This window comes from Eleutherodactylus coqui, unplaced genomic scaffold (genome assembly GCF_035609145.1).
Source record: "Eleutherodactylus coqui strain aEleCoq1 unplaced genomic scaffold, aEleCoq1.hap1 HAP1_SCAFFOLD_678, whole genome shotgun sequence".
Classification (NCBI taxonomy): Eukaryota; Metazoa; Chordata; class Amphibia; order Anura; family Eleutherodactylidae; genus Eleutherodactylus; species Eleutherodactylus coqui.
In genome coordinates this window covers 6,444-32,572 of record NW_027101751.1, presented here as the reverse complement: position 1 = coordinate 32,572, position 26,129 = coordinate 6,444, and the positions used below count along the sequence as shown (strand labels likewise).

At 47.6% G+C, this 26,129-nt stretch overlaps 9 non-coding genes across 9 annotated transcripts; all 9 read right to left on the bottom strand.

Annotated features, from left to right (window-relative positions):
• Positions 1-2,249: 2,249 nt before the first annotated feature.
• On the bottom strand, positions 2,250-2,440 carry LOC136591011 (U2 spliceosomal RNA). The gene has a single exon (XR_010787862.1). It is a non-coding gene; the product is annotated as a U2 spliceosomal RNA (small nuclear RNA).
• Positions 2,441-5,056: 2,616 nt separating this feature from the next.
• LOC136591010 (U2 spliceosomal RNA) lies at positions 5,057-5,247 on the bottom strand. The gene has a single exon (XR_010787861.1). It is a non-coding gene; the product is annotated as a U2 spliceosomal RNA (small nuclear RNA).
• Positions 5,248-7,879: 2,632 nt separating this feature from the next.
• LOC136591015 (U2 spliceosomal RNA) lies at positions 7,880-8,072 on the bottom strand. Its single transcript, XR_010787866.1, has one exon. It is a non-coding gene; the product is annotated as a U2 spliceosomal RNA (small nuclear RNA).
• Positions 8,073-10,693: 2,621 nt separating this feature from the next.
• On the bottom strand, positions 10,694-10,884 carry LOC136591009 (U2 spliceosomal RNA). Its single transcript, XR_010787860.1, has one exon. It is a non-coding gene; the product is annotated as a U2 spliceosomal RNA (small nuclear RNA).
• Positions 10,885-13,512: 2,628 nt separating this feature from the next.
• Positions 13,513-13,703, bottom strand: LOC136591008 (U2 spliceosomal RNA). Its single transcript, XR_010787859.1, has one exon. It is a non-coding gene; the product is annotated as a U2 spliceosomal RNA (small nuclear RNA).
• A 2,629-nt stretch (positions 13,704-16,332) lies between these two features.
• LOC136591007 (U2 spliceosomal RNA) lies at positions 16,333-16,523 on the bottom strand. Its single transcript, XR_010787858.1, has one exon. It is a non-coding gene; the product is annotated as a U2 spliceosomal RNA (small nuclear RNA).
• A 2,620-nt stretch (positions 16,524-19,143) lies between these two features.
• Positions 19,144-19,334, bottom strand: LOC136591020 (U2 spliceosomal RNA). Its single transcript, XR_010787870.1, has one exon. It is a non-coding gene; the product is annotated as a U2 spliceosomal RNA (small nuclear RNA).
• A 2,621-nt stretch (positions 19,335-21,955) lies between these two features.
• LOC136591019 (U2 spliceosomal RNA) lies at positions 21,956-22,146 on the bottom strand. The gene has a single exon (XR_010787869.1). It is a non-coding gene; the product is annotated as a U2 spliceosomal RNA (small nuclear RNA).
• Positions 22,147-24,768: 2,622 nt separating this feature from the next.
• Positions 24,769-24,959, bottom strand: LOC136591018 (U2 spliceosomal RNA). Its single transcript, XR_010787868.1, has one exon. It is a non-coding gene; the product is annotated as a U2 spliceosomal RNA (small nuclear RNA).
• Between the last annotated feature and the right edge of the window lie 1,170 nt (positions 24,960-26,129).

The window sequence follows — 26,129 nt, the reverse complement described above, 5'->3', positions numbered from 1 at the left end:
CGGCCGGCCGCATTTCCAGTGGGGACGGATGGAAACTTTTAACCTAAAATAAGGGAAATTGGCTTCGGCCCCATAGGGCTTTATTGCCTTCCCCTGGGCCAGCATTAGTAGACCCTAGTAAGGAGAATATTAGAGCGGCATGGTCATCCGAAGAACTTAAAAACATACAGCAGGCCTTTTTTGCCCGCCCGCCATACATACATACATACATAACTACAGATTTTATATTTTTTTTTACATATATACATTATATATACACACACACACACACACACACACACACACACACACACACACACACACACACAATCTTAAATCTATCTTTAATCTATATCTACAAAATCTGTAATTTAGAAATAATCCATATCTATATTCTACATAATTAATAAAGATAGATAGATAGATAGATAGATAGATAGATAGACTCACTCACATACATGCATACATACATACATACTGTATGCAATTGAGCCAGGTGTTTGGAAGGCTGACGATGTCACTCCTTTGTGATGTCATCAATTTAGAAGCATTAATACCGGGCTTGGCAGCCATTTCAGTCAGTCTCTGCTGCAGCTGGGAGACGGGAGATGGTCTTTATTTCCACCAAGAAGCTGCAGAACTACCGGTAACTGCATCATTTTTATTTTATTCAATATAGGTTTTATTGGTTTCATGGAGGGGGGGAAACTTTTGCCTTATCTCAAAGCAATGTAAAATTAACTTTGACAATGAAACTTAATAAATCAATTTCGAGTTGAACTATATCATGTTTGTCTGTGATATTTTATAAGGTCTACAAACAGGGGAATGAGGGGAGGGTAAGGGGGGGGTAGGTATCTATGACACGGGAGAAAGAAAAAATAAAACAAAAAGGGGGGGGGGGGCGGGCTCCGGAATTGTTGTTTCTCTTTACGATTGTGGTTTAAACGTGTTACTCACATGTCCCTGTCTGTAACCACTTGGTAAATAGGGGTGAGCTCCGGGCATCTATCCATATCGCCCAGGTGTGATACAATTTATCATAGCCTGACGGCTCATCTGGAAGCCTCATTCTCTCCATACGCTCTATTTCGTGGATCATTGCTATTTTTAGTGGAGTGCATTTTTTATGCAGCACACAAGGGGGAGACAGCGGCCTACCAAAATCGAGTTGGCTGCTGCTGTGGCTTTCTTTTTTTAAAAAAAAGGTAGGTTCCGTTCTTCCATGGTGAGGAATAGGCAGGGAGGTTCGGTTTTTGCCAGCTGGGGAATGCTTATAGGCAAGGCCTTATCCCTGGTGGTGCATGTAACGTCAGACCACGTTTCAGCATTCAGTCAGTCAGTGGCTGACAAACGAGCTCCATGCAAGTTTACATTAAACAGACACATTTCTTTCTTTACTGTATTGACTGCGGTCTGTAATCGAGCGGTTGAACTGTTTCTGTGTCCATGCATTGAATAAAGCAATACATCCTTGTAAAGTAGGCGTCCGTTCGTTGGAGTTCTTTGCTCCCCGAGTGTTGCTCCATCTCTAAACGTTGGCCTGGATCTTCATGGACGAATACTGCCCATCCCACGTGGAGCGTGTATCTCAGCCCGCGTGGAGTGCTGCAGTCCAATGAGGTATTCCGTGCTACATAGCAAGCCTTGGGCCTGTGTGATTGGGGGTCCGCTGCTGTCTGTCCACTCTGAAGCGCGCATCCGGGGCCGGCCGCTTTTCGACTACCAGCGACTGCAGGTCACACACACAGGCTGGTTGGAATGGCCTAGCATTATCCTGATCCGGAGGTGTAACTTGAAGCTGCGGGGCCCCAGTACAAAGTCTGGAACTGGGCCCCCAAACTATAAAGCGTCATTGATAGCATTGGTTTACAATGTGGGGAAGAGAGACTTTATGGGCCCCCTAGGGCTCCGGGCCCCCTGCACATACACCCATGACCCGAATACGTGGAGCATACAGACGCAGGCTGCCAGGATACGCTGTGCCTGCCCGATGTTTCCAACTTGGCTATTAGCGCAGCGGTAGGTACGAACTATAGAGTGCGGCTGCCATATGAACTGGTGTGTGTGTGTGTGTGTGTTTTGCTTCCAGTTGTACCTGTGCTGTGCACACTCTGGCAGACGCAGCTGCTCAGTGGATACAATGTTGCGAGCAGACGGGCTGAGTGTCAATCAAAGTGCTTGGGTGGTAGCAGCAGCCGCCGCCACAGCTGCGCTGCACCTCTTGCTCGTCGGTTTTGTTTTTCTGCTTTTGGAAACTGCTGTAGGAAAGGGGGTGCACCGGTCCTGGAGGTACTGCAATACCAGGTCAATGCGTGGAGTGGACAGAGCAAGCTCTTTTTCCAGCTCCCTGTTCTAAAAATCCATTTAATATATGGTCCCCAGATAGGGGACGTATCAGATATTAAACTGATAAGAACAGATACTACACTTGATCTTAGCCAAAAGGCCGAGAAGCGATAACCCGAAATGGGTTTCACCTGTAGCCCGGCCCGCCCAACTCCACTTCCAAGGCTTGAGGCAACACGCTCAGCCAGCACTCTGGGCGCACCCACAATGCACCCAGGCAGCTGGGAGAGCTATTAAAACTTTCCATAGCCCCGCCCCACGCCTTCTCAACCGCGCCCAGCCTCACACCCTCAGTCCTTCCTCTTGCACCGTGCTCACGCATCCTAGGCTTGCAGAGCCTGCTGCTGCTGCTACTGCAGGACTCGTCAGCTCCCTACAAAGGATGGTTAAGCCGGCGATGACACTAGAAGCAAGCACTAGTTTGTCTCTGAAGGTGCGTCGGTCGGTCGGTTGGAGGGATCTCTTCGGCCGGCCGCATTTCCAGTGGGGACGGATGGAAACTTTTAACCTAAAATAAGGGAAATTGGCTTCGGCCCCATAGGGCTTTATTGCCTTCCCCTGGGCCAGCATTAGTAGACCCTAGTAAGGAGAATATTAGAGCGGCATGGTCATCCGAAGAACTTAAAAACATACAGCAGGCCTTTTTTGCCCGCCCGCCATACATACATACATACATAACTACAGATTTTATATTTTTTTTTACATATATACATTATATATACACACACACACACACACACACACACACACACACACACACACACACACACACACACACACACAATCTTAAATCTATCTTTAATCTATATCTACAAAATCTGTAATTTAGAAATAATCCATATCTATATTCTACATAATTAATAAAGATAGATAGATAGATAGATAGATAGATAGATAGATAGACTCACTCACATACATGCATACATACATACATACTGTATGCAATTGAGCCAGGTGTTTGGAAGGCTGACGATGTCACTCCTTTGTGATGTCATCAATTTAGAAGCATTAATACCGGGCTTGGCAGCCATTTCAGTCAGTCTCTGCTGCAGCTGGGAGACGGGAGATGGTCTTTATTTCCACCAAGAAGCTGCAGAACTACCGGTAACTGCATCATTTTTATTTTATTCAATATAGGTTTTATTGGTTTCATGGAGGGGGGGAAACTTTTGCCTTATCTCAAAGCAATGTAAAATTAACTTTGACAATGAAACTTAATAAATCAATTTCGAGTTGAACTATATCATGTTTGTCTGTGATATTTTATAAGGTCTACAAACAGGGGAATGAGGGGAGGGTAAGGGGGGGGTAGGTATCTATGACACGGGAGAAAGAAAAAATAAAACAAAAAGGGGGGGGGGGGCGGGCTCCGGAATTGTTGTTTCTCTTTACGATTGTGGTTTAAACGTGTTACTCACATGTCCCTGTCTGTAACCACTTGGTAAATAGGGGTGAGCTCCGGGCATCTATCCATATCGCCCAGGTGTGATACAATTTATCATAGCCTGACGGCTCATCTGGAAGCCTCATTCTCTCCATACGCTCTATTTCGTGGATCATTGCTATTTTTAGTGGAGTGCATTTTTTATGCAGCACACAAGGGGGAGACAGCGGCCTACCAAAATCGAGTTGGCTGCTGCTGTGGCTTTCTTTTTTTAAAAAAAAGGTAGGTTCCGTTCTTCCATGGTGAGGAATAGGCAGGGAGGTTCGGTTTTTGCCAGCTGGGGAATGCTTATAGGCAAGGCCTTATCCCTGGTGGTGCATGTAACGTCAGACCACGTTTCAGCATTCAGTCAGTCAGTGGCTGACAAACGAGCTCCATGCAAGTTTACATTAAACAGACACATTTCTTTCTTTACTGTATTGACTGCGGTCTGTAATCGAGCGGTTGAACTGTTTCTGTGTCCATGCATTGAATAAAGCAATACATCCTTGTAAAGTAGGCGTCCGTTCGTTGGAGTTCTTTGCTCCCCGAGTGTTGCTCCATCTCTAAACGTTGGCCTGGATCTTCATGGACGAATACTGCCCATCCCACGTGGAGCGTGTATCTCAGCCCGCGTGGAGTGCTGCAGTCCAATGAGGTATTCCGTGCTACATAGCAAGCCTTGGGCCTGTGTGATTGGGGGTCCGCTGCTGTCTGTCCACTCTGAAGCGCGCATCCGGAGCCGGCCGCTTTTCGACTACCAGCGACTGCAGGTCACACACACAGGCTGGTTGGAATGGCCTAGCATTATCCTGATCCGGAGGTGTAACTTGAAGCTGCGGGGCCCCAGTACAAAGTCTGGAACTGGGCCCCCAAACTATAAAGCGTCATTGATAGCATTGGTTTACAATGTGGGGAAGAGAGACTTTATGGGCCCCCTAGGGCTCCGGGCCCCCTGCACATACACCCATGACCCGAATACGTGGAGCATACAGACGCAGGCTGCCAGGATACGCTGTGCCTGCCCGATGTTTCCAACTTGGCTATTAGCGCAGCGGTAGGTACGAACTATAGAGTGCGGCTGCCATATGAACTGGTGTGTGTGTGTGTGTGTGTTTTGCTTCCAGTTGTACCTGTGCTGTGCACACTCTGGCAGACGCAGCTGCTCAGTGGATACAATGTTGCGAGCAGACGGGCTGAGTGTCAATCAAAGTGCTTGGGTGGTAGCAGCAGCCGCCGCCACAGCTGCGCTGCACCTCTTGCTCGTCGGTTTTGTTTTTCTGCTTTTGGAAACTGCTGTAGGAAAGGGGGTGCACCGGTCCTGGAGGTACTGCAATACCAGGTCAATGCGTGGAGTGGACAGAGCAAGCTCTTTTTCCAGCTCCCTGTTCTAAAAATCCATTTAATATATGGTCCCCAGATAGGGGACGTATCAGATATTAAACTGATAAGAACAGATACTACACTTGATCTTAGCCAAAAGGCCGAGAAGCGATAACCCGAAATGGGTTTCACCTGTAGCCCGGCCCGCCCAACTCCACTTCCAAGGCTTGAGGCAACACGCTCAGCCAGCACTCTGGGCGCACCCACAATGCACCCAGGCAGCTGGGAGAGCTATTAAAACTTTCCATAGCCCCGCCCCACGCCTTCTCAACCGCGCCCAGCCTCACACCCTCAGTCCTTCCTCTTGCACCGTGCTCACGCATCCTAGGCTTGCAGAGCCTGCTGCTGCTGCTACTGCAGGACTCGTCAGCTCCCTACAAAGGATGGTTAAGCCGGCGATGACACTAGAAGCAAGCACTAGTTTGTCTCTGAAGGTGCGTCGGTCGGTCGGTTGGAGGGATCTCTTCGGCCGGCCGCATTTCCAGTGGGGACGGATGGAAACTTTTAACCTAAAATAAGGGAAATTGGCTTCGGCCCCATAGGGCTTTATTGCCTTCCCCTGGGCCAGCATTAGTAGACCCTAGTAAGGAGAATATTAGAGCGGCATGGTCATCCGAAGAACTTAAAAACATACAGCAGGCCTTTTTTGCCCGCCCGCCATACATACATACATACATAACTACAGATTTTATATTTTTTTTTACATATATACATTATATATACACACACACACACACACACACACACACACACACACACACACACACACACACACACACACACACACACACAATCTTAAATCTATCTTTAATCTATATCTACAAAATCTGTAATTTAGAAATAATCCATATCTATATTCTACATAATTAATAAAGATAGATAGATAGATAGATAGATAGATAGATAGATAGATAGATAGACTCACTCACATACATGCATACATACATACATACTGTATGCAATTGAGCCAGGTGTTTGGAAGGCTGACGATGTCACTCCTTTGTGATGTCATCAATTTAGAAGCATTAATACCGGGCTTGGCAGCCATTTCAGTCAGTCTCTGCTGCAGCTGGGAGACGGGAGATGGTCTTTATTTCCACCAAGAAGCTGCAGAACTACCGGTAACTGCATCATTTTTATTTTATTCAATATAGGTTTTATTGGTTTCATGGAGGGGGGGAAACTTTTGCCTTATCTCAAAGCAATGTAAAATTAACTTTGACAATGAAACTTAATAAATCAATTTCGAGTTGAACTATATCATGTTTGTCTGTGATATTTTATAAGGTCTACAAACAGGGGAATGAGGGGAGGGTAAGGGGGGGGTAGGTATCTATGACACGGGAGAAAGAAAAAATAAAACAAAAAGGGGGGGGGGGGCGGGCTCCGGAATTGTTGTTTCTCTTTACGATTGTGGTTTAAACGTGTTACTCACATGTCCCTGTCTGTAACCACTTGGTAAATAGGGGTGAGCTCCGGGCATCTATCCATATCGCCCAGGTGTGATACAATTTATCATAGCCTGACGGCTCATCTGGAAGCCTCATTCTCTCCATACGCTCTATTTCGTGGATCATTGCTATTTTTAGTGGAGTGCATTTTTTATGCAGCACACAAGGGGGAGACAGCGGCCTACCAAAATCGAGTTGGCTGCTGCTGTGGCTTTCTTTTTTTAAAAAAAAGGTAGGTTCCGTTCTTCCATGGTGAGGAATAGGCAGGGAGGTTCGGTTTTTGCCAGCTGGGGAATGCTTATAGGCAAGGCCTTATCCCTGGTGGTGCATGTAACGTCAGACCACGTTTCAGCATTCAGTCAGTCAGTGGCTGACAAACGAGCTCCATGCAAGTTTACATTAAACAGACACATTTCTTTCTTTACTGTATTGACTGCGGTCTGTAATCGAGCGGTTGAACTGTTTCTGTGTCCATGCATTGAATAAAGCAATACATCCTTGTAAAGTAGGCGTCCGTTCGTTGGAGTTCTTTGCTCCCCGAGTGTTGCTCCATCTCTAAACGTTGGCCTGGATCTTCATGGACGAATACTGCCCATCCCACGTGGAGCGTGTATCTCAGCCCGCGTGGAGTGCTGCAGTCCAATGAGGTATTCCGTGCTACATAGCAAGCCTTGGGCCTGTGTGATTGGGGGTCCGCTGCTGTCTGTCCACTCTGAAGCGCGCATCCGGGGCCGGCCGCTTTTCGACTACCAGCGACTGCAGGTCACACACACAGGCTGGTTGGAATGGCCTAGCATTATCCTGATCCGGAGGTGTAACTTGAAGCTGCGGGGCCCCAGTACAAAGTCTGGAACTGGGCCCCCAAACTATAAAGCGTCATTGATAGCATTGGTTTACAATGTGGGGAAGAGAGACTTTATGGGCCCCCTAGGGCTCCGGGCCCCCTGCACATACACCCATGACCCGAATACGTGGAGCATACAGACGCAGGCTGCCAGGATACGCTGTGCCTGCCCGATGTTTCCAACTTGGCTATTAGCGCAGCGGTAGGTACGAACTATAGAGTGCGGCTGCCATATGAACTGGTGTGTGTGTGTGTGTGTGTTTTGCTTCCAGTTGTACCTGTGCTGTGCACACTCTGGCAGACGCAGCTGCTCAGTGGATACAATGTTGCGAGCAGACGGGCTGAGTGTCAATCAAAGTGCTTGGGTGGTAGCAGCAGCCGCCGCCACAGCTGCGCTGCACCTCTTGCTCGTCGGTTTTGTTTTTCTGCTTTTGGAAACTGCTGTAGGAAAGGGGGTGCACCGGTCCTGGAGGTACTGCAATACCAGGTCAATGCGTGGAGTGGACAGAGCAAGCTCTTTTTCCAGCTCCCTGTTCTAAAAATCCATTTAATATATGGTCCCCAGATAGGGGACGTATCAGATATTAAACTGATAAGAACAGATACTACACTTGATCTTTTAGCCAAAAGGCCGAGAAGCGATAACCCGAAATGGGTTTCACCTGTAGCCCGGCCCGCCCAACTCCACTTCCAAGGCTTGAGGCAACACGCTCAGCCAGCACTCTGGGCGCACCCACAATGCACCCAGGCAGCTGGGAGAGCTATTAAAACTTTCCATAGCCCCGCCCCACGCCTTCTCAACCGCGCCCAGCCTCACACCCTCAGTCCTTCCTCTTGCACCGTGCTCACGCATCCTAGGCTTGCAGAGCCTGCTGCTGCTGCTACTGCAGGACTCGTCAGCTCCCTACAAAGGATGGTTAAGCCGGCGATGACACTAGAAGCAAGCACTAGTTTGTCTCTGAAGGTGCGTCGGTCGGTCGGTTGGAGGGATCTCTTCGGCCGGCCGCATTTCCAGTGGGGACGGATGGAAACTTTTAACCTAAAATAAGGGAAATTGGCTTCGGCCCCATAGGGCTTTATTGCCTTCCCCTGGGCCAGCATTAGTAGACCCTAGTAAGGAGAATATTAGAGCGGCATGGTCATCCGAAGAACTTAAAAACATACAGCAGGCCTTTTTTGCCCGCCCGCCATACATACATACATACATAACTACAGATTTTATATTTTTTTTTACATATATACATTATATATACACACACACACACACACACACACACACACACACACACACACACACACACACACACACACACACAATCTTAAATCTATCTTTAATCTATATCTACAAAATCTGTAATTTAGAAATAATCCATATCTATATTCTACATAATAATAATAATAGATAGATAGATAGATAGATAGATAGATAGATAGATAGACTCACTCACATACATGCATACATACATACATACTGTATGCAATTGAGCCAGGTGTTTGGAAGGCTGACGATGTCACTCCTTTGTGATGTCATCAATTTAGAAGCATTAATACCGGGCTTGGCAGCCATTTCAGTCAGTCTCTGCTGCAGCTGGGAGACGGGAGATGGTCTTTATTTCCACCAAGAAGCTGCAGAACTACCGGTAACTGCATCATTTTTATTTTATTCAATATAGGTTTTATTGGTTTCATGGAGGGGGGGAAACTTTTGCCTTATCTCAAAGCAATGTAAAATTAACTTTGACAATGAAACTTAATAAATCAATTTCGAGTTGAACTATATCATGTTTGTCTGTGATATTTTATAAGGTCTACAAACAGGGGAATGAGGGGAGGGTAAGGGGGGGGTAGGTATCTATGACACGGGAGAAAGAAAAAATAAAACAAAAAGGGGGGGGGGGGCGGGCTCCGGAATTGTTGTTTCTCTTTACGATTGTGGTTTAAACGTGTTACTCACATGTCCCTGTCTGTAACCACTTGGTAAATAGGGGTGAGCTCCGGGCATCTATCCATATCGCCCAGGTGTGATACAATTTATCATAGCCTGACGGCTCATCTGGAAGCCTCATTCTCTCCATACGCTCTATTTCGTGGATCATTGCTATTTTTAGTGGAGTGCATTTTTTATGCAGCACACAAGGGGGAGACAGCGGCCTACCAAAATCGAGTTGGCTGCTGCTGTGGCTTTCTTTTTTTTAAAAAAAGGTAGGTTCCGTTCTTCCATGGTGAGGAATAGGCAGGGAGGTTCGGTTTTTGCCAGCTGGGGAATGCTTATAGGCAAGGCCTTATCCCTGGTGGTGCATGTAACGTCAGACCACGTTTCAGCATTCAGTCAGTCAGTGGCTGACAAACGAGCTCCATGCAAGTTTACATTAAACAGACACATTTCTTTCTTTACTGTATTGACTGCGGTCTGTAATCGAGCGGTTGAACTGTTTCTGTGTCCATGCATTGAATAAAGCAATACATCCTTGTAAAGTAGGCGTCCGTTCGTTGGAGTTCTTTGCTCCCCGAGTGTTGCTCCATCTCTAAACGTTGGCCTGGATCTTCATGGACGAATACTGCCCATCCCACGTGGAGCGTGTATCTCAGCCCGCGTGGAGTGCTGCAGTCCAATGAGGTATTCCGTGCTACATAGCAAGCCTTGGGCCTGTGTGATTGGGGGTCCGCTGCTGTCTGTCCACTCTGAAGCGCGCATCCGGGGCCGGCCGCTTTTCGACTACCAGCGACTGCAGGTCACACACACAGGCTGGTTGGAATGGCCTAGCATTATCCTGATCCGGAGGTGTAACTTGAAGCTGCGGGGCCCCAGTACAAAGTCTGGAACTGGGCCCCCAAACTATAAAGCGTCATTGATAGCATTGGTTTACAATGTGGGGAAGAGAGACTTTATGGGCCCCCTAGGGCTCCGGGCCCCCTGCACATACACCCATGACCCGAATACGTGGAGCATACAGACGCAGGCTGCCAGGATACGCTGTGCCTGCCCGATGTTTCCAACTTGGCTATTAGCGCAGCGGTAGGTACGAACTATAGAGTGCGGCTGCCATATGAACTGGTGTGTGTGTGTGTGTGTGTTTTGCTTCCAGTTGTACCTGTGCTGTGCACACTCTGGCAGACGCAGCTGCTCAGTGGATACAATGTTGCGAGCAGACGGGCTGAGTGTCAATCAAAGTGCTTGGGTGGTAGCAGCAGCCGCCGCCACAGCTGCGCTGCACCTCTTGCTCGTCGGTTTTGTTTTTCTGCTTTTGGAAACTGCTGTAGGAAAGGGGGTGCACCGGTCCTGGAGGTACTGCAATACCAGGTCAATGCGTGGAGTGGACAGAGCAAGCTCTTTTTCCAGCTCCCTGTTCTAAAAATCCATTTAATATATGGTCCCCAGATAGGGGACGTATCAGATATTAAACTGATAAGAACAGATACTACACTTGATCTTAGCCAAAAGGCCGAGAAGCGATAACCCGAAATGGGTTTCACCTGTAGCCCGGCCCGCCCAACTCCACTTCCAAGGCTTGAGGCAACACGCTCAGCCAGCACTCTGGGCGCACCCACAATGCACCCAGGCAGCTGGGAGAGCTATTAAAACTTTCCATAGCCCCGCCCCACGCCTTCTCAACCGCGCCCAGCCTCACACCCTCAGTCCTTCCTCTTGCACCGTGCTCACGCATCCTAGGCTTGCAGAGCCTGCTGCTGCTGCTACTGCAGGACTCGTCAGCTCCCTACAAAGGATGGTTAAGCCGGCGATGACACTAGAAGCAAGCACTAGTTTGTCTCTGAAGGTGCGTCGGTCGGTCGGTTGGAGGGATCTCTTCGGCCGGCCGCATTTCCAGTGGGGACGGATGGAAACTTTTAACCTAAAATAAGGGAAATTGGCTTCGGCCCCATAGGGCTTTATTGCCTTCCCCTGGGCCAGCATTAGTAGACCCTAGTAAGGAGAATATTAGAGCGGCATGGTCATCCGAAGAACTTAAAAACATACAGCAGGCCTTTTTTGCCCGCCCGCCATACATACATACATACATAACTACAGATTTTATATTTTTTTTTACATATATACATTATATATACACACACACACACACACACACACACACACACACACACACACACACACACACACACACACACACAATCTTAAATCTATCTTTAATCTATATCTACAAAATCTGTAATTTAGAAATAATCCATATCTATATTCTACATAATTTAAAGATAGATAGATAGATAGATAGATAGATAGATAGATAGATAGATAGACTCACTCACATACATGCATACATACATACATACTGTATGCAATTGAGCCAGGTGTTTGGAAGGCTGACGATGTCACTCCTTTGTGATGTCATCAATTTAGAAGCATTAATACCGGGCTTGGCAGCCATTTCAGTCAGTCTCTGCTGCAGCTGGGAGACGGGAGATGGTCTTTATTTCCACCAAGAAGCTGCAGAACTACCGGTAACTGCATCATTTTTATTTTATTCAATATAGGTTTTATTGGTTTCATGGAGGGGGGGAAACTTTTGCCTTATCTCAAAGCAATGTAAAATTAACTTTGACAATGAAACTTAATAAATCAATTTCGAGTTGAACTATATCATGTTTGTCTGTGATATTTTATAAGGTCTACAAACAGGGGAATGAGGGGAGGGTAAGGGGGGGGTAGGTATCTATGACACGGGAGAAAGAAAAAATAAAACAAAAAGGGGGGGGGGGGCGGGCTCCGGAATTGTTGTTTCTCTTTACGATTGTGGTTTAAACGTGTTACTCACATGTCCCTGTCTGTAACCACTTGGTAAATAGGGGTGAGCTCCGGGCATCTATCCATATCGCCCAGGTGTGATACAATTTATCATAGCCTGACGGCTCATCTGGAAGCCTCATTCTCTCCATACGCTCTATTTCGTGGATCATTGCTATTTTTAGTGGAGTGCATTTTTTATGCAGCACACAAGGGGGAGACAGCGGCCTACCAAAATCGAGTTGGCTGCTGCTGTGGCTTTCTTTTTTTAAAAAAAAGGTAGGTTCCGTTCTTCCATGGTGAGGAATAGGCAGGGAGGTTCGGTTTTTGCCAGCTGGGGAATGCTTATAGGCAAGGCCTTATCCCTGGTGGTGCATGTAACGTCAGACCACGTTTCAGCATTCAGTCAGTCAGTGGCTGACAAACGAGCTCCATGCAAGTTTACATTAAACAGACACATTTCTTTCTTTACTGTATTGACTGCGGTCTGTAATCGAGCGGTTGAACTGTTTCTGTGTCCATGCATTGAATAAAGCAATACATCCTTGTAAAGTAGGCGTCCGTTCGTTGGAGTTCTTTGCTCCCCGAGTGTTGCTCCATCTCTAAACGTTGGCCTGGATCTTCATGGACGAATACTGCCCATCCCACGTGGAGCGTGTATCTCAGCCCGCGTGGAGTGCTGCAGTCCAATGAGGTATTCCGTGCTACATAGCAAGCCTTGGGCCTGTGTGATTGGGGGTCCGCTGCTGTCTGTCCACTCTGAAGCGCGCATCCGGGGCCGGCCGCTTTTCGACTACCAGCGACTGCAGGTCACACACACAGGCTGGTTGGAATGGCCTAGCATTATCCTGATCCGGAGGTGTAACTTGAAGCTGCGGGGCCCCAGTACAAAGTCTGGAACTGGGCCCCCAAACTATAAAGCGTCATTGATAGCATTGGTTTACAATGTGGGGAAGAGAGACTTTATGGGCCCCCTAGGGCTCCGGGCCCCCTGCACATACACCCATGACCCGAATACGTGGAGCATACAGACGCAGGCTGCCAGGATACGCTGTGCCTGCCCGATGTTTCCAACTTGGCTATTAGCGCAGCGGTAGGTACGAACTATAGAGTGCGGCTGCCATATGAACTGGTGTGTGTGTGTGTGTGTGTGTGTTTTGCTTCCAGTTGTACCTGTGCTGTGCACACTCTGGCAGACGCAGCTGCTCAGTGGATACAATGTTGCGAGCAGACGGGCTGAGTGTCAATCAAAGTGCTTGGGTGGTAGCAGCAGCCGCCGCCACAGCTGCGCTGCACCTCTTGCTCGTCGGTTTTGTTTTTCTGCTTTTGGAAACTGCTGTAGGAAAGGGGGTGCACCGGTCCTGGAGGTACTGCAATACCAGGTCAATGCGTGGAGTGGACAGAGCAAGCTCTTTTTCCAGCTCCCTGTTCTAAAAATCCATTTAATATATGGTCCCCAGATAGGGGACGTATCAGATATTAAACTGATAAGAACAGATACTACACTTGATCTTAGCCAAAAGGCCGAGAAGCGATAACCCGAAATGGGTTTCACCTGTAGCCCGGCCCGCCCAACTCCACTTCCAAGGCTTGAGGCAACACGCTCAGCCAGCACTCTGGGCGCACCCACAATGCACCCAGGCAGCTGGGAGAGCTATTAAAACTTTCCATAGCCCCGCCCCACGCCTTCTCAACCGCGCCCAGCCTCACACCCTCAGTCCTTCCTCTTGCACCGTGCTCACGCATCCTAGGCTTGCAGAGCCTGCTGCTGCTGCTACTGCAGGACTCGTCAGCTCCCTACAAAGGATGGTTAAGCCGGCGATGACACTAGAAGCAAGCACTAGTTTGTCTCTGAAGGTGCGTCGGTCGGTCGGTTGGAGGGATCTCTTCGGCCGGCCGCATTTCCAGTGGGGACGGATGGAAACTTTTAACCTAAAATAAGGGAAATTGGCTTCGGCCCCATAGGGCTTTATTGCCTTCCCCTGGGCCAGCATTAGTAGACCCTAGTAAGGAGAATATTAGAGCGGCATGGTCATCCGAAGAACTTAAAAACATACAGCAGGCCTTTTTTGCCCGCCCGCCATACATACATACATACATAACTACAGATTTTATATTTTTTTTTACATATATACATTATATATACACACACACACACACACACACACACACACACACACACACACACACACACACACACACACACACAATCTTAAATCTATCTTTAATCTATATCTACAAAATCTGTAATTTAGAAATAATCCATATCTATATTCTACATAATTAATAATAGATAGATAGATAGATAGATAGATAGATAGATAGATAGATAGATAGACTCACTCACATACATGCATACATACATACATACTGTATGCAATTGAGCCAGGTGTTTGGAAGGCTGACGATGTCACTCCTTTGTGATGTCATCAATTTAGAAGCATTAATACCGGGCTTGGCAGCCATTTCAGTCAGTCTCTGCTGCAGCTGGGAGACGGGAGATGGTCTTTATTTCCACCAAGAAGCTGCAGAACTACCGGTAACTGCATCATTTTTATTTTATTCAATATAGGTTTTATTGGTTTCATGGAGGGGGGGAAACTTTTGCCTTATCTCAAAGCAATGTAAAATTAACTTTGACAATGAAACTTAATAAATCAATTTCGAGTTGAACTATATCATGTTTGTCTGTGATATTTTATAAGGTCTACAAACAGGGGAATGAGGGGAGGGTAAGGGGGGGGTAGGTATCTATGACACGGGAGAAAGAAAAAATAAAACAAAAAGGGGGGGGGGGGCGGGCTCCGGAATTGTTGTTTCTCTTTACGATTGTGGTTTAAACGTGTTACTCACATGTCCCTGTCTGTAACCACTTGGTAAATAGGGGTGAGCTCCGGGCATCTATCCATATCGCCCAGGTGTGATACAATTTATCATAGCCTGACGGCTCATCTGGAAGCCTCATTCTCTCCATACGCTCTATTTCGTGGATCATTGCTATTTTTAGTGGAGTGCATTTTTTATGCAGCACACAAGGGGGAGACAGCGGCCTACCAAAATCGAGTTGGCTGCTGCTGTGGCTTTCTTTTTTTTAAAAAAAGGTAGGTTCCGTTCTTCCATGGTGAGGAATAGGCAGGGAGGTTCGGTTTTTGCCAGCTGGGGAATGCTTATAGGCAAGGCCTTATCCCTGGTGGTGCATGTAACGTCAGACCACGTTTCAGCATTCAGTCAGTCAGTGGCTGACAAACGAGCTCCATGCAAGTTTACATTAAACAGACACATTTCTTTCTTTACTGTATTGACTGCGGTCTGTAATCGAGCGGTTGAACTGTTTCTGTGTCCATGCATTGAATAAAGCAATACATCCTTGTAAAGTAGGCGTCCGTTCGTTGGAGTTCTTTGCTCCCCGAGTGTTGCTCCATCTCTAAACGTTGGCCTGGATCTTCATGGACGAATACTGCCCATCCCACGTGGAGCGTGTATCTCAGCCCGCGTGGAGTGCTGCAGTCCAATGAGGTATTCCGTGCTACATAGCAAGCCTTGGGCCTGTGTGATTGGGGGTCCGCTGCTGTCTGTCCACTCTGAAGCGCGCATCCGGGGCCGGCCGCTTTTCGACTACCAGCGACTGCAGGTCACACACACAGGCTGGTTGGAATGGCCTAGCATTATCCTGATCCGGAGGTGTAACTTGAAGCTGCGGGGCCCCAGTACAAAGTCTGGAACTGGGCCCCCAAACTATAAAGCGTCATTGATAGCATTGGTTTACAATGTGGGGAAGAGAGACTTTATGGGCCCCCTAGGGCTCCGGGCCCCCTGCACATACACCCATGACCCGAATACGTGGAGCATACAGACGCAGGCTGCCAGGATACGCTGTGCCTGCCCGATGTTTCCAACTTGGCTATTAGCGCAGCGGTAGGTACGAACTATAGAGTGCGGCTGCCATATGAACTGGTGTGTGTGTGTGTGTGTGTGTTTTGCTTCCAGTTGTACCTGTGCTGTGCACACTCTGGCAGACGCAGCTGCTCAGTGGATACAATGTTGCGAGCAGACGGGCTGAGTGTCAATCAAAGTGCTTGGGTGGTAGCAGCAGCCGCCGCCACAGCTGCGCTGCACCTCTTGCTCGTCGGTTTTGTTTTTCTGCTTTTGGAAACTGCTGTAGGAAAGGGGGTGCACCGGTCCTGGAGGTACTGCAATACCAGGTCAATGCGTGGAGTGGACAGAGCAAGCTCTTTTTCCAGCTCCCTGTTCTAAAAATCCATTTAATATATGGTCCCCAGATAGGGGACGTATCAGATATTAAACTGATAAGAACAGATACTACACTTGATCTTAGCCAAAAGGCCGAGAAGCGATAACCCGAAATGGGTTTCACCTGTAGCCCGGCCCGCCCAACTCCACTTCCAAGGCTTGAGGCAACACGCTCAGCCAGCACTCTGGGCGCACCCACAATGCACCCAGGCAGCTGGGAGAGCTATTAAAACTTTCCATAGCCCCGCCCCACGCCTTCTCAACCGCGCCCAGCCTCACACCCTCAGTCCTTCCTCTTGCACCGTGCTCACGCATCCTAGGCTTGCAGAGCCTGCTGCTGCTGCTACTGCAGGACTCGTCAGCTCCCTACAAAGGATGGTTAAGCCGGCGATGTAGAAGCAAGCACTAGTTTGTCTCTGAAGGTGCGTCGGTCGGTCGGTTGGAGGGATCTCTTCGGCCGGCCGCATTTCCAGTGGGGACGGATGGAAACTTTTAACCTAAAATAAGGGAAATTGGCTTCGGCCCCATAGGGCTTTATTGCCTTCCCCTGGGCCAGCATTAGTAGACCCTAGTAAGGAGAATATTAGAGCGGCATGGTCATCCGAAGAACTTAAAAACATACAGCAGGCCTTTTTTGCCCGCCCGCCATACATACATACATACATAACTACAGATTTTATATTTTTTTTTACATATATACATTATATATACACACACACACACACACACACACACACACACACACACACACACACACACACACACACACACACACAATCTTAAATCTATCTTTAATCTATATCTACAAAATCTGTAATTTAGAAATAATCCATATCTATATTCTACATAATTAATAAAGATAGATAGATAGATAGATAGATAGATAGATAGATAGATAGACTCACTCACATACATGCATACATACATACATACTGTATGCAATTGAGCCAGGTGTTTGGAAGGCTGACGATGTCACTCCTTTGTGATGTCATCAATTTAGAAGCATTAATACCGGGCTTGGCAGCCATTTCAGTCAGTCTCTGCTGCAGCTGGGAGACGGGAGATGGTCTTTATTTCCACCAAGAAGCTGCAGAACTACCGGTAACTGCATCATTTTTATTTTATTCAATATAGGTTTTATTGGTTTCATGGAGGGGGGGAAACTTTTGCCTTATCTCAAAGCAATGTAAAATTAACTTTGACAATGAAACTTAATAAATCAATTTCGAGTTGAACTATATCATGTTTGTCTGTGATATTTTATAAGGTCTACAAACAGGGGAATGAGGGGAGGGTAAGGGGGGGGTAGGTATCTATGACACGGGAGAAAGAAAAAATAAAACAAAAAGGGGGGGGGGGGCGGGCTCCGGAATTGTTGTTTCTCTTTACGATTGTGGTTTAAACGTGTTACTCACATGTCCCTGTCTGTAACCACTTGGTAAATAGGGGTGAGCTCCGGGCATCTATCCATATCGCCCAGGTGTGATACAATTTATCATAGCCTGACGGCTCATCTGGAAGCCTCATTCTCTCCATACGCTCTATTTCGTGGATCATTGCTATTTTTAGTGGAGTGCATTTTTTATGCAGCACACAAGGGGGAGACAGCGGCCTACCAAAATCGAGTTGGCTGCTGCTGTGGCTTTCTTTTTTTTAAAAAAAGGTAGGTTCCGTTCTTCCATGGTGAGGAATAGGCAGGGAGGTTCGGTTTTTGCCAGCTGGGGAATGCTTATAGGCAAGGCCTTATCCCTGGTGGTGCATGTAACGTCAGACCACGTTTCAGCATTCAGTCAGTCAGTGGCTGACAAACGAGCTCCATGCAAGTTTACATTAAACAGACACATTTCTTTCTTTACTGTATTGACTGCGGTCTGTAATCGAGCGGTTGAACTGTTTCTGTGTCCATGCATTGAATAAAGCAATACATCCTTGTAAAGTAGGCGTCCGTTCGTTGGAGTTCTTTGCTCCCCGAGTGTTGCTCCATCTCTAAACGTTGGCCTGGATCTTCATGGACGAATACTGCCCATCCCACGTGGAGCGTGTATCTCAGCCCGCGTGGAGTGCTGCAGTCCAATGAGGTATTCCGTGCTACATAGCAAGCCTTGGGCCTGTGTGATTGGGGGTCCGCTGCTGTCTGTCCACTCTGAAGCGCGCATCCGGGGCCGGCCGCTTTTCGACTACCAGCGACTGCAGGTCACACACACAGGCTGGTTGGAATGGCCTAGCATTATCCTGATCCGGAGGTGTAACTTGAAGCTGCGGGGCCCCAGTACAAAGTCTGGAACTGGGCCCCCAAACTATAAAGCGTCATTGATAGCATTGGTTTACAATGTGGGGAAGAGAGACTTTATGGGCCCCCTAGGGCTCCGGGCCCCCTGCACATACACCCATGACCCGAATACGTGGAGCATACAGACGCAGGCTGCCAGGATACGCTGTGCCTGCCCGATGTTTCCAACTTGGCTATTAGCGCAGCGGTAGGTACGAACTATAGAGTGCGGCTGCCATATGAACTGGTGTGTGTGTGTGTGTGTGTTTTGCTTCCAGTTGTACCTGTGCTGTGCACACTCTGGCAGACGCAGCTGCTCAGTGGATACAATGTTGCGAGCAGACGGGCTGAGTGTCAATCAAAGTGCTTGGGTGGTAGCAGCAGCCGCCGCCACAGCTGCGCTGCACCTCTTGCTCGTCGGTTTTGTTTTTCTGCTTTTGGAAACTGCTGTAGGAAAGGGGGTGCACCGGTCCTGGAGGTACTGCAATACCAGGTCAATGCGTGGAGTGGACAGAGCAAGCTCTTTTTCCAGCTCCCTGTTCTAAAAATCCATTTAATATATGGTCCCCAGATAGGGGACGTATCAGATATTAAACTGATAAGAACAGATACTACACTTGATCTTAGCCAAAAGGCCGAGAAGCGATAACCCGAAATGGGTTTCACCTGTAGCCCGGCCCGCCCAACTCCACTTCCAAGGCTTGAGGCAACACGCTCAGCCAGCACTCTGGGCGCACCCACAATGCACCCAGGCAGCTGGGAGAGCTATTAAAACTTTCCATAGCCCCGCCCCACGCCTTCTCAACCGCGCCCAGCCTCACACCCTCAGTCCTTCCTCTTGCACCGTGCTCACGCATCCTAGGCTTGCAGAGCCTGCTGCTGCTGCTACTGCAGGACTCGTCAGCTCCCTACAAAGGATGGTTAAGCCGGCGATGACACTAGAAGCAAGCACTAGTTTGTCTCTGAAGGTGCGTCGGTCGGTCGGTTGGAGGGATCTCTTCGGCCGGCCGCATTTCCAGTGGGGACGGATGGAAACTTTTAACCTAAAATAAGGGAAATTGGCTTCGGCCCCATAGGGCTTTATTGCCTTCCCCTGGGCCAGCATTAGTAGACCCTAGTAAGGAGAATATTAGAGCGGCATGGTCATCCGAAGAACTTAAAAACATACAGCAGGCCTTTTTTGCCCGCCCGCCATACATACATACATACATAACTACAGATTTTATATTTTTTTTTACATATATACATTATATATACACACACACACACACACACACACACACACACACACACACACACACACACACACACACACACACAATCTTAAATCTATCTTTAATCTATATCTACAAAATCTGTAATTTAGAAATAATCCATATCTATATTCTACATAATAATAATAATAGATAGATAGATAGATAGATAGATAGATAGATAGATAGACTCACTCACATACATGCATACATACATACATACTGTATGCAATTGAGCCAGGTGTTTGGAAGGCTGACGATGTCACTCCTTTGTGATGTCATCAATTTAGAAGCATTAATACCGGGCTTGGCAGCCATTTCAGTCAGTCTCTGCTGCAGCTGGGAGACGGGAGATGGTCTTTATTTCCACCAAGAAGCTGCAGAACTACCGGTAACTGCATCATTTTTATTTTATTCAATATAGGTTTTATTGGTTTCATGGAGGGGGGGAAACTTTTGCCTTATCTCAAAGCAATGTAAAATTAACTTTGACAATGAAACTTAATAAATCAATTTCGAGTTGAACTATATCATGTTTGTCTGTGATATTTTATAAGGTCTACAAACAGGGGAATGAGGGGAGGGTAAGGGGGGGGTAGGTATCTATGACACGGGAGAAAGAAAAAATAAAACAAAAAGGGGGGGGGGGGCGGGCTCCGGAATTGTTGTTTCTCTTTACGATTGTGGTTTAAACGTGTTACTCACATGTCCCTGTCTGTAACCACTTGGTAAATAGGGGTGAGCTCCGGGCATCTATCCATATCGCCCAGGTGTGATACAATTTATCATAGCCTGACGGCTCATCTGGAAGCCTCATTCTCTCCATACGCTCTATTTCGTGGATCATTGCTATTTTTAGTGGAGTGCATTTTTTATGCAGCACACAAGGGGGAGACAGCGGCCTACCAAAATCGAGTTGGCTGCTGCTGTGGCTTTCTTTTTTTAAAAAAAAGGTAGGTTCCGTTCTTCCATGGTGAGGAATAGGCAGGGAGGTTCGGTTTTTGCCAGCTGGGGAATGCTTATAGGCAAGGCCTTATCCCTGGTGGTGCATGTAACGTCAGACCACGTTTCAGCATTCAGTCAGTCAGTGGCTGACAAACGAGCTCCATGCAAGTTTACATTAAACAGACACATTTCTTTCTTTACTGTATTGACTGCGGTCTGTAATCGAGCGGTTGAACTGTTTCTGTGTCCATGCATTGAATAAAGCAATACATCCTTGTAAAGTAGGCGTCCGTTCGTTGGAGTTCTTTGCTCCCCGAGTGTTGCTCCATCTCTAAACGTTGGCCTGGATCTTCATGGACGAATACTGCCCATCCCACGTGGAGCGTGTATCTCAGCCCGCGTGGAGTGCTGCAGTCCAATGAGGTATTCCGTGCTACATAGCAAGCCTTGGGCCTGTGTGATTGGGGGTCCGCTGCTGTCTGTCCACTCTGAAGCGCGCATCCGGGGCCGGCCGCTTTTCGACTACCAGCGACTGCAGGTCACACACACAGGCTGGTTGGAATGGCCTAGCATTATCCTGATCCGGAGGTGTAACTTGAAGCTGCGGGGCCCCAGTACAAAGTCTGGAACTGGGCCCCCAAACTATAAAGCGTCATTGATAGCATTGGTTTACAATGTGGGGAAGAGAGACTTTATGGGCCCCCTAGGGCTCCGGGCCCCCTGCACATACACCCATGACCCGAATACGTGGAGCATACAGACGCAGGCTGCCAGGATACGCTGTGCCTGCCCGATGTTTCCAACTTGGCTATTAGCGCAGCGGTAGGTACGAACTATAGAGTGCGGCTGCCATATGAACTGGTGTGTGTGTGTGTGTGTGTTTTGCTTCCAGTTGTACCTGTGCTGTGCACACTCTGGCAGACGCAGCTGCTCAGTGGATACAATGTTGCGAGCAGACGGGCTGAGTGTCAATCAAAGTGCTTGGGTGGTAGCAGCAGCCGCCGCCACAGCTGCGCTGCACCTCTTGCTCGTCGGTTTTGTTTTTCTGCTTTTGGAAACTGCTGTAGGAAAGGGGGTGCACCGGTCCTGGAGGTACTGCAATACCAGGTCAATGCGTGGAGTGGACAGAGCAAGCTCTTTTTCCAGCTCCCTGTTCTAAAAATCCATTTAATATATGGTCCCCAGATAGGGGACGTATCAGATATTAAACTGATAAGAACAGATACTACACTTGATCTTAGCCAAAAGGCCGAGAAGCGATAACCCGAAATGGGTTTCACCTGTAGCCCGGCCCGCCCAACTCCACTTCCAAGGCTTGAGGCAACACGCTCAGCCAGCACTCTGGGCGCACCCACAATGCACCCAGGCAGCTGGGAGAGCTATTAAAACTTTCCATAGCCCCGCCCCACGCCTTCTCAACCGCGCCCAGCCTCACACCCTCAGTCCTTCCTCTTGCACCGTGCTCACGCATCCTAGGCTTGCAGAGCCTGCTGCTGCTGCTACTGCAGGACTCGTCAGCTCCCTACAAAGGATGGTTAAGCCGGCGATGACACTAGAAGCAAGCACTAGTTTGTCTCTGAAGGTGCGTCGGTCGGTCGGTTGGAGGGATCTCTTCGGCCGGCCGCATTTCCAGTGGGGACGGATGGAAACTTTTAACCTAAAATAAGGGAAATTGGCTTCGGCCCCATAGGGCTTTATTGCCTTCCCCTGGGCCAGCATTAGTAGACCCTAGTAAGGAGAATATTAGAGCGGCATGGTCATCCGAAGAACTTAAAAACATACAGCAGGCCTTTTTTGCCCGCCCGCCATACATACATACATACATAACTACAGATTTTATATTTTTTTTTACATATATACATTATATATACACACACACACACACACACACACACACACACACACACACACACACACACACACACACACACAATCTTAAATCTATCTTTAATCTATATCTACAAAATCTGTAATTTAGAAATAATCCATATCTATATTCTACATAATATAATAATAGATAGATAGATAGATAGATAGATAGATAGATAGATAGATAGACTCACTCACATACATGCATACATACATACATACTGTATGCAATTGAGCCAGGTGTTTGGAAGGCTGACGATGTCACTCCTTTGTGATGTCATCAATTTAGAAGCATTAATACCGGGCTTGGCAGCCATTTCAGTCAGTCTCTGCTGCAGCTGGGAGACGGGAGATGGTCTTTATTTCCACCAAGAAGCTGCAGAACTACCGGTAACTGCATCATTTTTATTTTATTCAATATAGGTTTTATTGGTTTCATGGAGGGGGGGAAACTTTTGCCTTATCTCAAAGCAATGTAAAATTAACTTTGACAATGAAACTTAATAAATCAATTTCGAGTTGAACTATATCATGTTTGTCTGTGATATTTTATAAGGTCTACAAACAGGGGAATGAGGGGAGGGTAAGGGGGGGGTAGGTATCTATGACACGGGAGAAAGAAAAAATAAAACAAAAAGGGGGGGGGGGGCGGGCTCCGGAATTGTTGTTTCTCTTTACGATTGTGGTTTAAACGTGTTACTCACATGTCCCTGTCTGTAACCACTTGGTAAATAGGGGTGAGCTCCGGGCATCTATCCATATCGCCCAGGTGTGATACAATTTATCATAGCCTGACGGCTCATCTGGAAGCCTCATTCTCTCCATACGCTCTATTTCGTGGATCATTGCTATTTTTAGTGGAGTGCATTTTTTATGCAGCACACAAGGGGGAGACAGCGGCCTACCAAAATCGAGTTGGCTGCTGCTGTGGCTTTCTTTTTTTAAAAAAAAGGTAGGTTCCGTTCTTCCATGGTGAGGAATAGGCAGGGAGGTTCGGTTTTTGCCAGCTGGGGAATGCTTATAGGCAAGGCCTTATCCCTGGTGGTGCATGTAACGTCAGACCACGTTTCAGCATTCAGTCAGTCAGTGGCTGACAAACGAGCTCCATGCAAGTTTACATTAAACAGACACATTTCTTTCTTTACTGTATTGACTGCGGTCTGTAATCGAGCGGTTGAACTGTTTCTGTGTCCATGCATTGAATAAAGCAATACATCCTTGTAAAGTAGGCGTCCGTTCGTTGGAGTTCTTTGCTCCCCGAGTGTTGCTCCATCTCTAAACGTTGGCCTGGATCTTCATGGACGAATACTGCCCATCCCACGTGGAGCGTGTATCTCAGCCCGCGTGGAGTGCTGCAGTCCAATGAGGTATTCCGTGCTACATAGCAAGCCTTGGGCCTGTGTGATTGGGGGTCCGCTGCTGTCTGTCCACTCTGAAGCGCGCATCCGGGGCCGGCCGCTTTTCGACTACCAGCGACTGCAGGTCACACACACAGGCTGGTTGGAATGGCCTAGCATTATCCTGATCCGGAGGTGTAACTTGAAGCTGCGGGGCCCCAGTACAAAGTCTGGAACTGGGCCCCCAAACTATAAAGCGTCATTGATAGCATTGGTTTACAATGTGGGGAAGAGAGACTTTATGGGCCCCCTAGGGCTCCGGGCCCCCTGCACATACACCCATGACCCGAATACGTGGAGCATACAGACGCAGGCTGCCAGGATACGCTGTGCCTGCCCGATGTTTCCAACTTGGCTATTAGCGCAGCGGTAGGTACGAACTATAGAGTGCGGCTGCCATATGAACTGGTGTGTGTGTGTGTGTGTGTTTTGCTTCCAGTTGTACCTGTGCTGTGCACACTCTGGCAGACGCAGCTGCTCAGTGGATACAATGTTGCGAGCAGACGGGCTGAGTGTCAATCAAAGTGCTTGGGTGGTAGCAGCAGCCGCCGCCACAGCTGCGCTGCACCTCTTGCTCGTCGGTTTTGTTTTTCTGCTTTTGGAAACTGCTGTAGGAAAGGGGGTGCACCGGTCCTGGAGGTACTGCAATACCAGGTCAATGCGTGGAGTGGACAGAGCAAGCTCTTTTTCCAGCTCCCTGTTCTAAAAATCCATTTAATATATGGTCCCCAGATAGGGGACGTATCAGATATTAAACTGATAAGAACAGATACTACACTTGATCTTAGCCAAAAGGCCGAGAAGCGATAACCCGAAATGGGTTTCACCTGTAGCCCGGCCCGCCCAACTCCACTTCCAAGGCTTGAGGCAACACGCTCAGCCAGCACTCTGGGCGCACCCACAATGCACCCAGGCAGCTGGGAGAGCTATTAAAACTTTCCATAGCCCCGCCCCACGCCTTCTCAACCGCGCCCAGCCTCACACCCTCAGTCCTTCCTCTTGCACCGTGCTCACGCATCCTAGGCTTGCAGAGCCTGCTGCTGCTGCTACTGCAGGACTCGTCAGCTCCCTACAAAGGATGGTTAAGCCGGCGATGACACTAGAAGCAAGCACTAGTTTGTCTCTGAAGGTGCGTCGGTCGGTCGGTTGGAGGGATCTCTTCGGCCGGCCGCATTTCCAGTGGGGACGGATGGAAACTTTTAACCTAAAATAAGGGAAATTGGCTTCGGCCCCATAGGGCTTTATTGCCTTCCCCTGGGCCAGCATTAGTAGACCCTAGTAAGGAGAATATTAGAGCGGCATGGTCATCCGAAGAACTTAAAAACATACAGCAGGCCTTTTTTGCCCGCCCGCCATACATACATACATACATAACTACAGATTTTATATTTTTTTTTACATATATACATTATATATACACACACACACACACACACACACACACACACACACACACACACACACACACACACACACACAATCTTAAATCTATCTTTAATCTATATCTACAAAATCTGTAATTTAGAAATAATCCATATCTATATTCTACATAATTAATAAAGATAGATAGATAGATAGATAGATAGATAGATAGATAGACTCACTCACATACATGCATACATACATACATACTGTATGCAATTGAGCCAGGTGTTTGGAAGGCTGACGATGTCACTCCTTTGTGATGTCATCAATTTAGAAGCATTAATACCGGGCTTGGCAGCCATTTCAGTCAGTCTCTGCTGCAGCTGGGAGACGGGAGATGGTCTTTATTTCCACCAAGAAGCTGCAGAACTACCGGTAACTGCATCATTTTTATTTTATTCAATATAGGTTTTATTGGTTTCATGGAGGGGGGGAAACTTTTGCCTTATCTCAAAGCAATGTAAAATTAACTTTGACAATGAAACTTAATAAATCAATTTCGAGTTGAACTATATCATGTTTGTCTGTGATATTTTATAAGGTCTACAAACAG